Source organism: Dendrobates tinctorius, unplaced genomic scaffold (genome assembly GCF_039654945.1).
Source record: "Dendrobates tinctorius isolate UK_male_01 unplaced genomic scaffold, ASM3965494v1 ptg000143l, whole genome shotgun sequence".
Classification (NCBI taxonomy): domain Eukaryota; kingdom Metazoa; phylum Chordata; class Amphibia; order Anura; family Dendrobatidae; genus Dendrobates; species Dendrobates tinctorius.
Genome location: NW_027361810.1, coordinates 32,989,642 through 33,002,551, shown reverse-complemented (window position 1 = coordinate 33,002,551; position 12,910 = coordinate 32,989,642). Strand labels below are relative to the sequence as shown.

At 48.1% G+C, this 12,910-nt stretch overlaps 1 protein-coding gene across 3 annotated transcripts in view; it reads right to left on the bottom strand.

Moving 5' to 3' along the window:
- The window catches only part of SLC4A10 (solute carrier family 4 member 10), a 273,046-nt gene that overhangs the window by 105,909 nt on the left and 154,227 nt on the right, over window positions 1-12,910 (bottom strand). The window lies entirely within an intron of this gene.

Below are 12,910 nucleotides of genomic sequence, written 5' to 3'. Positions count from 1 at the left end.
CTTATCCTCTAGTCACTTAGGTCACAGCTGTGCCATCGAGCCTGTCACATAGCGCTCAGATATCAGTGGGCCTCACACAATCCAAAAGTGTCCAGTGTCCAAAAGTGTGTGCAGAGATTCAAAATCTCACTTAACCTCTAGTCACTTAGGTCACAGTTGTGCCATCGAGCCTGTCACATAGCGCTCAGATATCAGTGGGCCTCACACAATCCAAAAGTGTCCAGTGTCCAAAAGTGTGTGCAGAAATTCAAAATCTCACTTATCCTCTAGTCACTTAGGTCACAGCTGTGCCATCGAGCCTGTCACATAGCGCTCAGATATTCATTGGGCCTCACACAATCCAAAAGTGTCCAGTGTCCAAAAGTGTGTGCAGAGATTCAAAATCTCCCTTATCCTCTAGTCACTTTTGTCACAGCTGTGATATCGAGCCTGTCACATAGCGCTCAGATATTCATTGGGCCTCACACAATCCAAAAGTGTCCAGTGTCCAAAAGTGTGTGCAGATATTCAAAATCTCCCTTATCCTCTAGTCACTTAGGTCACAGCTGTGCCATCGAGCCTGTCACATAGCGCTCAGATATCAGTGGGCCTCACACAATCCAAAAGTGTCCAGTGTCCAAAAGTGTGTGCAGAGATTCAAAATCTCACTTATCCTCTAGTCACTTAGGTCACAGCTGTGCCATCGAGCCTGTCACATAGCGCTCAGATATCAGTGGGCCTCACACAATCCAAAAGTGTCCAGTGTCCAAAAGTGTGTGCAGAGATTCAAAATCTCACTTATCCTCTAGTCACTTAGGTCACAGCTGTGCCATCGAGCCTGTCACATAGCGCTCAGATATCAGTGGGCCTCACACAATCCAAAAGTGTCCAGTGTCCAAAAGTGTGTGCAGAGATTCAAAATCTCACTTATCCTCTAGTCACTTAGGTCACAGCTGTGCCATCGAGCCTGTCACATAGCGCTCAGATATTCATTGGGCCTCACACAATCCAAAAGTGTCCAGTGTCCAAAAGTGTGTGCAGAGATTCAAAATCTCCCTTATCCTCTAGTCACTTTTGTCACAGCTGTGCCATCGAGCCTGTCACATAGCGCTCAGATATTCATTGGGCCTCACACAATCCAAAATTGTCCAGTGTCCAGAAGTGTGTGCAGAGATTCAAAATCTCCCTTATCCTCTAGTCACTTTTGTCACAGCTGTGCCATCGAGCCTGTCACATAGCGCTCAGATATTCATTGGGCTTCACACAATCCAAAAGTGTCCAGTGTCCAAAAGTGTGTGCAGAGATTCAAAATCTCCCTTATCCTCTAGTCACTTAGGTCACTGCTGTGTCATCGAGCCTGTCACATAGTGCTCAGATATTCATTGGGCCTCACACAATAAAAAAGTGTCCAGTGTCCAAAAGTGTGTGCAGAGATTCAAAATCTCACTTATCCTCTAGTCACTTAGGTCACAGCTGTGCCATCGAGCCTGTCACATAGTGCTCAAATATCAGTGGGCCTCACACAATCCAAAAGTGTCCAGTGTCCAAAAGTGTGTGCAGAGATTCAAAATCTCACTTATCCTCTAGTCACTTAGGTCACAGCTGTGCCATCGAGCCTGTCACATAGCGCTCAGATATCAGTGGGCCTCACACAATCCAAAAGTGTCCAGTGTCCAAAAGTGTGTGCAGAGATTCAAAATCTCCCTTATCCTCTAGTCACTTAGGTCACAGCTGTGCCATCGAGCCTGTCACATAGCGCTCAGATATCAGTGGGCCTCACACAATCCAAAAGTGTCCAGTGTCCAAAAGTGTGTGCAGAGATTCAAAATCTCCCTTATCCTCTAGTCACTTAGGTCACAGCTGTGCCATCGAGCCTGTCACATAGCGCTCAGATATTCATTGGGCCTCACACAATCCAAAAGTGTCCAGTGTCCAAAAGTGTGTGCAGAGATTCAAAATCTCCCTTATCCTCTAGTCACTTTTGTCACAGCTGTGCCATCGAGCCTGTCACATAGCGCTCAGATATTCATTGGGCCTCACACAATTCAAAAGTGTCCAGTGTCCAAAAGTGTGTGCAGAGATTCAAAATCTCCCTTATCCTCTAGTCACTTAGGTCACTGCTGTGTCATCGAGCCTGTCACATAGCGCTCAGATATTCATTGGGCCTCACACAATCCAAAAGTGTCCAGTGTCCAAAAGTGTGTGCAGAGATTCAAAATCTCACTTATCCTCTAGTCACTTAGGTCACAGCTGTGCCATCGAGCCTGTCACATAGCGCTCAAATATCAGTGGGCCTCACACAATCCAAAAGTGTCCAGTGTCCAAAAGTGTGTGCAGAGATTCAAAATCTCACTTATCCTCTAGTCACTTAGGTCACAGCTGTGCCATCGAGCCTGTCACATAGCGCTCAGATATCAGTGGGCCTCACACAATCCAAAAGTGTCCAGAGTCCAAAAGTGTATGCAGAGATTCAAAATCTCACTTATCCTCTAGTCACTTAGGTCACAGCTGTGCCATCGAGCCTGTCACATAGCGCTCAGATATCAGTGGGCCTCACACAATCCAAAAGTGTCCAGTGTCCAAAAGTGTGTGCAGAGATTCAAAATCTCCCTTATCCTCTAGTCACTTAGGTCACAGCTGTGCCATCGAGCCTGTCACATAGCGCTCAGATATCAGTGGGCCTCACACAATCCAAAAGTGTCCAGTGTCCAAAAGTGTGTGCAGAGATTCAAAATCTCACTTATCCTCTAGTCACTTAGGTCACAGCTGTGCCATCGAGCCTGTCACATAGCGCTCAGATATCAGTGGGCCTCACACAATCCAAAAGTGTCCAGTGTCCAAAAGTGTGTGCAGAGATTCAAAATCTCCCTTATCCTCTAATCACTTTTGTCACAGCTGTGCCATCGAGCCTGTCACATAGCGCTCAGAAATTCATTGGGCCTCACACAATCCAAAAGTGTCCAGTGTCCAAAAGTGTGTGCAGAGATTCAAAATCTCCCTTATCCTCTAGTCACTTAGGTCACAGCTGTGCCATTGAGCCTGTCACATAGCGCTCAGATATCAGTGGGCCTCACACAATCCAAAAGTGTCCAGTGTCCAAAAGTGTGTGCAGAGATTCAAAATCTCACTTATCCTCTAGTCACTTAGATCACAGCTTTGCCATCGAGCCTGTCACATAGCGCTCAGACATCAGTGGGCCTCACACAATCCAAAAGTGTCCAGTGTCCAAAAGTGTGTGCAGAGATTCAAAATCTCACTTATCCTCTAGTCACTTAGGTCACAGCTGTGCCATCGAGCCTGTCACATAGCTCTCAGATATCAGTGGGCCTCACACAATCCAAAAGTGTCCAGTGTCCAAAAGTGTGTGCAGAGATTCAAAATCTCCCTTATCCTCTAGTCACTTAGGTCACAGCTGTGCCATCGACCTGTCACATAGCGCTCAGATATCAGTGGGCCTCACACAATCCAAAAGTGTCCAGTGTCCAAAAGTGTGTGCAGAGATTCAAAATCTCACTTATCCTCTAGTCACTTAGGTCACAGCTGTGCCATCGAGCCTGTCACATAGCGCTCAGATATCAGTGGGCCTCACACAATCCAAAAGTGTCCAGTGTCCAAAAGTTTGTGCAGAGATTCAAAATCTCACTTATCCTCTAGTCACTTAGGTCACAGCTGTGCCATCGAGCCTGTCACATAGCGCTCAGATATCAGTGGGCCTCACACAATCCAAAAGTGTCCAGTGTCCAAAAGTGTGTGCAGAAATTCAAAATCTCCCCTGTCCTATAGACACCTTGTACCTTGTTTTACATACTATATAGTTTGTTGGATTTTGTCTACATTTCTACCAAAAATGAGGAAGGCTGGTGGAAGAGGCCGTGGAATTGGGCGGGGGTTGGCAGCTGGTAATGATGGTGTTGGTGGTGGATCTGATGGTAGTGGCAAGAGCAAAATAGGACCGAATGCAGGAGGTGTTGAGCCTGCGTCATCGTCTGGCTACATAAGGCCTCGAACGCTTAGTTTTCTAGGAGTTGGCAAACCGCTTTTAAAGCCAGAGCATCAGGAAAAAGTTTTGTCTTACATTGCTGACTCAGCCTCCAGCTCTATCGCCTCCTCTTCTTCAGTTGTAAAAAGTAAAAGCACTGAGTCGTCATTGGAGGCTCATGTTCATGAACCACACCTTTCCTTGTGTCCTTCACCCCAACCAAGATTGAAGGATGACGCAGGCCATACTACTGATTACTCCATGGAGCTGTTTTCACATCCCATGCCTGGATTATCAAGTCAAATGGTGAATTACCCAGGCCAAGATGAATCTGAAATGGAGTGCACTGATGCACAGCCGCTGATGGATGATTCTGCTGGTACATTCACTCAGAGCACTACAATTTCCTCGCAGTGTACAGAGCCAGATTCTGACCCTGATGAGACTCAGGTGCCCCTTCCCGCACACTATACCACCATACACGGTGACACAGAGGAAGGTGCACATGACATAGAAGAGGAGGTGATGGATGACCCAGTTGTTGACCCAGATTGGCATCCATTGGGGGAAGAGGGTGCTGCTTCCAATAGCTCAGATGAGGAGCATCCACAGCAGACATCGACATCGCAACAGCTGTTATCTGGCAGGCCCGGAGCACTCCAAAGACAGGTTCCAAACATCAAAAGAGTTGCTGGACAGCTTGTCCAGAGGGTCAAAAGATCACAGCGTGCTAGGCCGCAAAATGTCTGCCAAAGTAGGAAGAGTGCAGTGTGGCACTTTTTTGAACAAAATCCTCATGATCAGGCCAAGGTTATCTGTAAGAAGTGCGCAAAGACCTTTAGCCGAGGGAAAAATCTGAAAAATTTGAATACCAGTTGCATGCTTAGACATTTAACCAGCATGCACTTGCAAGCGTGGACACAACACCAAACCTCAAGTGCCACATGTGCAACTGATCACAACGAAGGTAGTCAGCAACGCTACATTGTTTCCCCCACTGTAAGCCCACCGGTTAGCACAGCAGCAAATGTTGAGGTGTCGTTGCAAGGCCACAGCAGTCAGGGAATCCCACTGCTATATCAACGAAAGACTGATTCTAGGCCATCAGAAAGAACACCAACTCCATCACCATCATCAACCATCTCTCAGTCCGCCCTGTCCACCGCTACTTTCACCATATGCAGCTCTCAAGTCCAGCTCACCCTCCCAGACACTATGAGTAGGTCAAGAAAGTACTCCGTCTCTCATCTGCGTACACTGGGTTTGAACGCCCACATTGCCAAACTAATCTCGTTTGAGATGATGCCCTTTCGGTTGGTGGAAAGCACAGCTTTCCGCGAACTCATGGCCTATGCAGTACCACGCTATGACCTACCCAGTCGCCACTTATTCTCTCGCAAAGCCATCCCAGCCCTCCACCATCATGTGAAAGACCGCATTGTCCATGCACTCAAGCAGTCAGTGAGCGGAAAGGTGCACCTCACAACTGATGCATGGTCCAGTCGGCATGGCCAGAGCCGTTACGTGTCCATCACTGCGCACTGGGTTAATGTGGTGGATGCAGGGTCCACAGGGGACAGCGGTGGTGGGACAGTGCTGCCTAGCCCACGGTATAGGAAACAGTTGGCTGTAGGCGTTCCACCCTCCTCCTCCTCCTCCTCCTCCAGAAGCGAAAGCTCGTCCACAGAGCGCAGTCGTACGAGCACTCCATCTGCAGCTGCCACTGTTGCACACGATGTGTCCCCCTATCGAGCAGCTAGTGGAAAGCGTCAGCAGGCTGTGTTGCAGATGATGTGTTTGGGCGACAGACATACCGCCGAGGTGCTGGCCGAGTACTTTCAGCGACAAACTGAGTCATGGCTGGGCAGTGTACATCTTGAGGCAGGCAAGGTAGTTAGTGATAACGGCCGTAATTTTGTGGCAGCCATAGCCCTTTCAAAACTCAGCCACATACCTTGCTTGGCTCACACCTTGAACCTGGTGGTGCAGTGCTTCCTCAAAAATTATCCGGAGTTAACAGCCCTGCTCCAGAAGGTGCGAAGATTGTGCGCGCACATCCGCCGGTCGCCTGTACACTCCGTTCGTATGCAGAAGCTGCAGCGATTGCTCCACCTTCCCAACCACCGCCTCATTATCGACATTGCAACAAGGTGGAACTCCACCCTGCACATGGTGGAGCGGCTGTGCGAGCAGAGGCAGGCCATAATGCATTTGTGGGAGGATACACGGCCAGGCACTTTGAGAGCAGACATGGAGTTGACAGGTGTGCAGTGGTCGAAGCTGAAAGACCTCTGTAAAGTTCTTCAGTGTTTTGAGGAATGCACACGGCTGGGCATGAGCATCCCACTTATGCGTCTGCTCATGCAAACTTTGACGCACCTTAAGGATCAGGCGTCTGCAGCCAATGTTGATGAGGAGGAAGAGGAGGAGGGAATCCTTGATGACATTCAGCCATTGTCTGCTCAGGGACCTCTCCTGGACGAGGTGGAGGAAGAAGAGGAGGAGGAGGATGATGATGGGGATGATTACTTAGGGGAGGAGGATGCATCTCGTGGGGCAAGTGAAAATGTTGGCGTGGCAAGGTCTGGTACAGGGTTTGTGCGTGACTGGAGGGATATGGATTTGCCAGAAAGTGCTCCTCCAACCAGCACTCGCAGTGCATCATTGACACTGGGAACATTGGCCCACATGTCAGATTATGCCTTGCGGATCCTAAAAAGGGACCCCCGCATTGCCAAAATGATGAACGATGACGACTACTGGTTGGCCAGCATCCTGGATCCACGCTATAAAGGCAAATTACAAAACATCATGCCACTGGAGAACCTTGACCTAATATTGGCTAATAAACAAGCAACTCTGGTAATTCGGTTGCTTGAGGCATTCCCAGCACACAGCAGCGGTGATGGTTCTCACACGAGCCGTACGGGCCGGGGGCAGCTTGGCAGAGGTGTTCGTGGTGCACACAGCAGAAGTGGCGTTGGAGACAGGGGATTCATGACAATGTTGTGGACTGATTTTTCAAGTACCGCTCACACAACTGGTAATACAGCATCGATGGAAAGTGACAGGAGACAGCAGTTGTCAACTATGGTTACAAACTACTTTTCCTCCCATATCGATGTTCTCCCACACAGGTCATTCCCCTTTGACTATTGGGCCACTAAACTGGACACCTGGCCTGAATTGGCCCAATATGCCTTACAGGAGCTCGCTTGCCCAGCTGCAAGTGTGCTATCGGAAAGAGTCTTCAGTGCAGCTGGATCAATCCTGACAGAAAAAAGGACCCGTCTGTCAACCCAAAATGTGGATGATCTAACCTTCATTAAAATGAACCATGCATGGGTTTCCAAGGATTTTGTCCCACCTTCCCCTGATGACACATAGGGTGACAGAAAAATGGCTTGCTTTGGTCCACCTCTTCCTGGGACTTCACCTATTTCGCCTTTTGCATCAGCTGAATGTCCAACATCAACATATGCCACTTTCTAAAACTCCCTAACTGTGCTGCCTCCCCCCCCCATGGCCGGGGTCACCACCTAGCGCACGACACCGTGCGAGTGCCGTTGCCCTGGACAGGTGGGTAGGCCGACTCTTGGGCGCGGGCACTGGCACAGGGTCCCTCATAGTGCAATCAAGTGTCTCTGACGGTGGTGGTGCACACCCGCCGTCAGACACACCGCTGTACTATGAGGGGCCCAGTGCCAGTACCGACGCCCACGAGTGGGCCCCCCTTGCTTGGGCAGGGCCCCAGCATTTGCAATCTTTACCTCTCCCTGCTCCTCCGCTGTGTAATCTGGGCTGTCAAATCCATACTGTGCCTGACACCGTCTGAGCCTGCCTCCTGATGTATAGACATATATTTTGAATGTGTACGCTATCCATACATGTTATTCGGGGATACGGTACCCTTTCTAACCTTTGTGCAATCACGTGCAATCCATACTGGGCCTAACACCGTCTGAGCCTGCCTCCTGAGACATATATTTTGAATGTGTACGCTATCCATACATGTTATCCGGGGATACGGTACCCTTTCTAACCTTTGTGCAATCACGTGCAATCCATACTGGGCCTAACACCGTCTGAGCCTGCCTCCTGAGACATATATTTTGAATGTGTACGCTATCCATACATGTTATCCGGGGAAACGGTACCCTTTCTAACCTTTGTGCAATCACGTGCAATCCATACTGGGCCTAACACCGTCTGAGCCTGCCTCCTGAGACATATATTTTGAATGTGTACGCTATCCATACATGTTATCTGGGGATACGGTACCCTTTCTAACCTTTGTGCAATCACGTGCAATCCATACTGGGCCTAACACCGTCTGAGCCTGCCTCCTGAGACATATATTTTGAATGTGTACGCTATCCATACATGTTATCCGGGGAAACGGTACCCTTTCTAACCTTTGTGCAATCACGTGCAATCCATACTGGGCCTAACACCGTCTGAGCCTGCCTCCTGAGACATATATTTTGAATGTGTACGCTATCCATACATGTTATCTGGGGATACGGTACCCTTTCTAACCTTTGTGCAATCACGTGCAATCCATACTGGGCCTAACACCGTCTGAGCCTGCCTCCTGAGACATATATTTTGAATGTGTACGCTATCCATACATGTTATCCGGGGAAACGGTACCCTTTCTAACCTTTGTGCAATCACGTGCAATCCATACTGGGCCTAACACCGTCTGAGCCTGCCTCCTGAGACATATATTTTGAATGTGTACGCTATCCATACATGTTATTCGGGGATACGGTACCCTTTCTAACCTTTGTGCAATCACGTGCAATCCATACTGGGCCTAACACCGTCTGAGCCTGCCTCCTGATGTATAGACATATATTTTGAATGTGTACGCTATCCATACATGTTATCCGGGGATACGGTACCCTTTCTAACCTTTGTGCAATCACGTGCAATCCATACTGGGCCTAACACCGTCTGAGCCTGCCTCCTGAGACATATATTTTGAATGTGTACGCTATCCATACATGTTATCTGGGGATACGGTACCCTTTCTAACCTTTGTGCAATCACGTGCAATCCATACTGGGCCTAACACCGTCTGAGCCTGCCTCCTGAGACATATATTTTGAATGTGTACGCTATCCATACATGTTATCTGGGGATACGGTACCCTTTCTAACCTTTGTGCAATCACGTGCAATCCATACTGGGCCTAACACCGTCTGAGCCTGCCTCCTGAGACATATATTTTGAATGTGTACGCTATCCATACATGTTATCTGGGGATACGGTACCCTTTCTAACCATTGTGCAATCACGTGCAATCCATACTGGGCCTAACACCGTCTGAGCCTGCCTCCTGAGACATATATTTTGAATGTGTACGCTATCCATACATGTTATCCGGGGAAACGGTACCCTTTCTAACCTTTGTGCAATCACGTGCAATCCATACTGGGCCTAACACCGTCTGAGCCTGCCTCCTGAGACATATATTTTGAATGTGTATGCTATCCATACATGTTATCTGGGGATACGGTACCCTTTCTAACCTTTGTGCAATCACGTGCAATCCATACTGGGCCTAACACCGTCTGAGCCTGCCTCCTGAGACATATATTTTGAATGTGTACGCTATCCATACATGTTATCTGGGGATACGGTACCCTTTCTAACCTTTGTGCAATCACGTGCAATCCATACTGGGCCTAACACCGTCTGAGCCTGCCTCCTGAGACATATATTTTGAATGTGTATGCTATCCATACATGTTATCTGGGGATACGGTACCCTTTCTAACCTTTGTGCAATCACGTGCAATCCATACTGGGCCTAACACCGTCTGAGCCTGCCTCCTGAGACATATATTTTGAATGTGTACGCTATCCATACATGTTATCCGGGGATACGGTACCCTTTCTAACCTTTGTGCAATCACGTGCAATCCATACTGGGCCTAACACCGTCTGAGCCTGCCTCCTGAGACATATATTTTGAATGTGTACGCTATCCATACATGTTATCCGGGGAAACGGTACCCTTTCTAACCTTTGTGCAATCACGTGCAATCCATACTGGGCCTAACACCGTCTGAGCCTGCCTCCTGAGACATATATTTTGAATGTGTACGCTATCCATACATGTTATCTGGGGATACGGTACCCTTTCTAACCTTTGTGCAATCACGTGCAATCCATACTGGGCCTAACACCGTCTGAGCCTGCCTCCTGAGACATATATTTTGAATGTGTACGCTATCCATACATGTTATCTGGGGATACGGTACCCTTTCTCACCTTTGTGCAATCACGTGTAATCCATACTGGGCGTGAGAACGGCTGGCGAGCTGTTAAGCAAGCTACAGCACCTGTGGTTTGCACACGTAAGTTTTTCATTTTTTCAGGAATGACGGTTAGGCCTAATTCCGGAACTGCAGTTGACCTGCACTTACTGGGAAATCATTGTTCGTGGGTAATAATTGTAATCAGTGATCCCCATCACTAACGTTGTTCAGCGGGTTATCTGCACCTGTTAGCGACAAACGCTGGCCTTTTCAGTGTAGCGCACATGCAGCCACGGACATGTAAGGGCATGACACACCAGTTATTGGCCAATCTTATGTGCCAGAGCCTCACGTGTCCCTCTAGTAAGCCGGACTCGGACCGCGGGGCATGACGGAGTCTCGTTCGTTAACGGAATTAAGCTTGCAATGTGTGCATCTGTTCTGTAGCTGGCATGGTTGAGGTTTCCCAGGTGGAGTCGAATTTAACCGTAGGCTCCACTCCTGGTGGTGCCCTTCTGGACATTCCTTTAAGGTTCAGCTTTGCAACCATACTGCCCACGTAAAACAAACACTTTGCCTTCATGAACGCTGTTTGGAGGGTCATGACTCGTGGGAATAACGCCGCCCAATCAGTTAACCTGCTAGAGAGATCGTTCGTTGCTCCCAAGCATGACATCACACTCCCTAGGAGGAAGGTAATGCCACTGTGGCGATCGTACTCCTGGGGGCGACACAAGTGCACTGATGCTCAGCCACTGTTCGATGAATCTGCTGGTACATTGACCCAGACCAATACATTCCCCTCGCACGCTACATGGCCTGAATCTGACCCTGATGAAACTCAGGTTACCCTTCCCATACACAGTTCCATCTTACACGGTGACAAAGAGGAAGCTGCAGATGAAAGTGCAGGTTCGGCCCACCCGCCGTCAGACACACCACCGTACTATCAGGGGCCCTGTGCCAGTGCCGTCGCCAACGAGTGGGCCCCCCCTGCTTGCTCAGGATCACAGCACTTGCAAGGTTGAAATACTGTGCAGTGAGATGGAAGATGGGGACGACGAGGAGTCCAGACTAGTACATGGATTCCCTAGCGAGGAGACTTATTTCATTGTTTTCAATGTTGGGACAGCAATTTTTGGGGAGCACGTTACTCTGGAGAATGATAGATGGGGCCCACCATACACTGGAACATTCCAAAGGTGGACATCAGACACTGGAGCAGCATTTACAGGGCCCATTATACACTAGAGCATTAGAAATGGGGCCCATTATGTTTGGAGCATTATTTGGGCCCATAAGACAGTGGAGCTTCATCCATGGGGACCAACATATACTGTAGCATTATGTGGAGCTCATCATATACTGTTTCAAACATTATATGGGACCAATGATTCTGTATGGAGAAATAGATGGGCCTCGTCATGAGATGTAAAAAGTGAAGTATTTTTCATTGTACTATACCGCTATTTCTCTGCCGTATCGGAGCATGATGAGTTGTGGTATGTGTTAAAGGGGCGCTCTTTCACCCAGGGCACATGAAAACCTGTAGCCAGCCCTCCCCCCCACAACTGTAGCCAAATAACCCCCATTTTTCAGTGCGTAACTTGTATTATGAAGTTAATTAAGGTTGACAAGCTTAAGTAAGAAGAATTGATGCTTTTGGCATTCAAATGGGCACTGTAGGTGTGTTTCCTGTCCTCCTCTCACTGCCGACTTTTATTCCCCATTGACTTACATTGGGTTTCGTGTTTCGGGACGACCCCGACTTTTCCCTATAATCGGACGATCTTGCTCGACCCGACTTTTGGAAAAGTCGGGTTTCACGAAACGAAACGCGACCCTAAAAAACCAAAAGTCGCTCAACTCTAATCAGAACTATTAACTATACAATTCCCTCCCATCACATGATACATCAATCTCATGAGAACTGCAAGTAATCACTGTATATGGCGGTCACGCATGCATTTACGGTACGGAACTGATAGAAGTGACCACAATGGATCACCGGACAGAGCGGTGGGGACAAAAAGGTGAGTAAAAAAAAAAAACTCTGTGAAGGAAGGTGTAAAGTTCCCTCACGATGTGTAAAACTCAGCAGAAATCTAGAGGTAGATTAGGTCAATGAGTCGCCATGCTCTATTTTCTTAGTTCAGGCGCCAGTCACATATTACACCACTCAGTTATTTGTGAAGATCCTCATGGGAGGGGCCTAATATACAGAGAATGGCTTCTGTTCTGCCTATCAGAGGTAGTATATAACTTTGTATGGGTTGGACTCCGGAGTACAATAAGTGGCATCGAAGATTTTGTCAGCTAATTTTGTGGACAGCACATAAAGCTTTAAAGGGAACCTGTCACCAGGTTTTTGCTACCTCACCTAAGAGCAGCATAATGTAGAAAAAAAACCCTGATCCCAGCAATGTATCGTTGGGTACTGCAATTTTGATAAAATCACTGTTCTCTCTGATGCAGATTCACCAGTTCTCTGAATGCTGAGCTCTGTGTAACCCCGCCCACATCACCGATTGGCTGCTTTCTGTGTATACTGTGAATTGGCAGAAAGCTGCCAATCAGTGGTGAGGAGGCGTGGTTGGACTACGTGGCTGCAGAACAAGTAGTGATCTAGTGATGATCTTGTGCTGATAAAACAGTGATTTTATTAAAACTATAGCAAGCAGCCC